Genomic DNA, 4,234 nt, shown 5'->3' on the forward strand with positions numbered 1-4,234 from the left:
AGAGTGCAACATTTTTAATTTCTTCCATATGGGATAACAGGATTCGAAGTTTAAAGTAAAAACCAAATCCCATCATCCCACATGGAAGAAATTAGAAATGTTGCTTAATATATATTAAATGAGGTGGGCTATATGTTAAATAATAAAATAATATTCTACCTACCGTCGCTCTATTTTAAGCCCCATAAATATGTTGGTTAGTTAATGTATTTGCATATCATTCAATAAATAGAGCTAAAAATTTATATTTTCTTCCATATGGGATATAAAGGGATTCCAATTTTAACATCAAACTCCGAATCCGGTTATCCCATATGGAAGAAATTGAAAATATTGAGCTGTATATATTAAACGAAATGATTGAACAATCAGAAAGGTCTCCTAGTAATCTCTTGCCCACGTTAATCCCTTTAAACCGCGAAATAATTGTCAGTTAATAATATTTTTAAGTATCCTTTCAATGTGGATATCAAAATCTGATATCCACACCCGATATCCGGTGTCGTCATCCTCCCCCTGAGACGGAGGCGGATGACGACATCAAGACGGATATCGGTATCGGATATCGTCACTGTTTCAAGCGATATCCAATACCGACATCCGATATCCAGATATCAAAAAAAAATGAATGCCGGAAATTCCCTTTCCGGTATCCGATACAGCATCCATCCCGCTACTGTCATCCGATACCGGTATCGGGACAGGCGAACCCTAAATGTAACTACTAAATTATACTAGCTAGAAAATTTATTATGTTTCTTAAAATTATTCTATAACAGTTGGATAAATTAGGTTATATAGGGTTAATATTTTTTCAGTTCCTCATAATTATTTTGAATAAAATTTCCATGGTTTTATATTATTAAATTATATTTAATTCCAAATATATAAAATTCTTAAAATTATAAATTAAACTTAAAATTCACTTATTCAGTACTTTCTCCATGTGGATTTTACCCCTAGTCTCTCTATGATTTTAAGGAAAATTATAAATATTTTTGTACATCAGAAGCCTTAAATGGCATACTTCACCCTAGTTTCTAGTTCACCACTCAATGAGCCCAATAACCCCCCTCATTGTCTTCCCCAATTAATAAAGATAGTTAATATGTATTTATTATTCAAATTTGGATTTATTTATTTCAATTGATAGCTTGATTGTTCAACATGCGAGGGATCAAACTACACAACATGAGCCTAGAATATATGAAGGAGTTTGTAAACTCTTTTTTATAATCGTATTTTCATCGGTTATCATTTACAGACATATTTTCATGCACATGACACTCATAGAAAAACTTAGGGTAAGATCAACTATGGATGTTTAATCTGTTTTTTTTATTTAGGACTGAAGCTTGTTTGAATCCCTTAGACTTGATTCAACCAAGCTTTACATAAAGGGTAACCCCACATTGACCTCTAAATCACCTCCGTAGACTTGATTCTGAATTTGGCTGAGCTTGTTCGAATTCCTTAGGAATTCTTAGGCCATATACAAAACACAATAGTCCGTCCACAAGAGGCCTTTGGTGACATGAACCAACATAGTTAAAATTTATGAATAAAATCATCCAATGATATGTATAGATCCATTATGGAAACTCTTTGCTATAAAGAGCACCCACTATCTGTCAATGTTATCTTCACATAAATGGTATCAGGTTCAACCTCCATCATATCTGTGCAAAAGTATATGTTTTCATTCTATCCAGATATTTTGATGTGCTTATTGAAACCTAGTGATATAAAATTTTTAGAATATGTTTTTAAAGATAAATAATCATTGGATTATGATCTGATAGTAATTAAATTACCATAGGACATATATTTTCCCATTATTTCGCACATCATGTGCTGAATAATGGATAAGACATGTCTTTTATGAATGTTGAACGATATGGGGAATATGTAATTGGCTTGCAGGTCATATTTTGTTTTACCATAAGGTGGACACTGAATGCCCTCCATGTTGTCAGTACCACCGTGTCTACCCATCCTCTATTTATTGTTCATTCCTCTCAACTAATTCTCTTTCCATCGTCACATTTCAACTCCTTCCCTGCCACAATCTCATTTCCCCAATTTTATTTCATCCACCCTCTTTCCTTATGTAATTTAATATTCCTTATCACCATCCTAAAAGGCCACTAAAGATTTATCGCCCTTTTTTATCTCAAAATCTGCTACATCTTACATCGTACCCCATTCCCTTCCAATTCTACCATTGACTTATCATGCCTCTGTAATTATGTCTATATAAATATTTTTTCTGTCCACATAAATATTATTATTACACTGCAACTTATCTTATTTATGTTCACCTTCTTGTCCGTTTAGCATTACCGACTCTCTCAACCTAATCGTCAATCTCATGAATAATCTCTCATCTCAACCTCATGTTAGCAATCAACTTCTTATCCCTCATTATCTCCTCCTCCCACCATCATAATGGATTACATACTTTTATATATATATATATATCCAACTATTCCTCTATCTTAATCTGGCTCTTAAATCAGCAAATCTGTGGTCACTAATCCCTAAGGAGAAAACATTGTTCTTCACCATAAAATGGAGTAAGAAAAAATTATAAATATTACTTGAATAATGAAAACATTTTTCTTCACCATAAAATGGCGCAAGAAAAAATTATAAATATTATTTGAATAATGAAAATTCAAAATTGCATCAACATCAGTACACAATTAAATGTGTTTTGTTAAAATTGTATCTGGCTGAAACAGTAAGTTATATCAATTTTAAAATGTGTCAATTTATTATAACTGCTAGCAAACCCACTCATTCAACCCCTCGTGTGCCACCTAACACCCTCATGCCCCTCATATCATTTATCCTTGTGCACAATCTATAATATTGATGGTGTAAAAGGAGAACTCATAAAATAATAAACTTCCTCCTCCAATTGGGCTACTTGACTGGCAAGACCTGTAGGGGTGATTAGAAAAGTCAAAGTTATCGTGGTGCAACCCAATGGATGTGATTTATTGATGTAGCAAGATATAAGATGAGCTATAATTTGGACTTTTTTCAGGTCATATATTTGCTTCTCCAATGTGATTGATGAATAAAATGTTATTGTGCTTAAAATATTCAAATATCTCAGCAAACATAACCTTTAAACTGTTCCTGACCTTTATGTGAATCAAAGAACTTTCTGTGAAGGTCCATTTTAGTTATAGTTAAAATAGTATACCATTTTTCTTTAATACTAGAACACAGATGGGGGCCTAAGTAGAATTGACGTCATGTTTAAACAAGAGGATTTGATCATTCTTGCATATAATGAGTGTTCATGTAAAATATGTTGTCTTTTTAGGCAACAGTAAAGTAGACATATACTAGAGAATGGATAGTCAGGGCAAACTGTAATATGTTATCCTTAATATTCCCCTTAATGTTATATTTAAAATATTTAAATGTAATACTTCTCTTAAAATATGATAACTCAAAGTGAATAAGTTTATTTTTCAAAAATAAAATATGATCCCCGTAACATTTAAAGGCAAGTGAAAAAACCTTTTTAAAAAAATGCTTTCTCCATGCTGCAATTAGGACACAACAAATCATTTACTGACCCATACTTCTGAATTGGTTAATTCACGCAGTTTGAGATAATTTATTGCCCCAACAGTGGTTCGTTTTGTTCAAGAGTTCATGAATCAGATTGACTCAGTTGTTTGGGACAAAACATTTTCTACATTGAAATATAGCATCATCTTATTTCATAGTTCATGTTTTAATTGATCTCATCGTTTCCAATACTCATCCTTGACCAATTCAACCCAGTCTTTTTCTCCTTAGAATAATCTATTAGACCCGGAAATACTTAAAATTTGAACACTGATTCGAATTCAAAAATGAAATGTTTGATGACACATCATCTTACTTGAGTCAATTCCCCAGACTTTACACATACTCATGTACTTAACGTGACGCAAACCCAAGAATTAACACATCTTTCCACCCAATACAAAAAACATTGGACTTTAAATTTCATGTTTTCAGGGGCCATGGATTTTCAGAAACTTTTGCACCAAATCAATCCATTTGGTGAGTCTACTGTGTGATCTATCCTGCATAAATATACTAAGAAATTTTATTATTTAACTAATCAACAATTGTCCTGTCTCATTTAACGTTAAAAACACCAGATCGACCCTCTTTTATCTCAATTTTCTAGCATAATGACAAATACTTGTAACTAGATATGCCA

Source organism: Wolffia australiana, chromosome 7, assembly GCF_029677425.1.
Source record: "Wolffia australiana isolate 7733 chromosome 7, ASM2967742v1".
Taxonomy (NCBI): Eukaryota; Viridiplantae; Streptophyta; class Magnoliopsida; order Alismatales; family Araceae; genus Wolffia; species Wolffia australiana.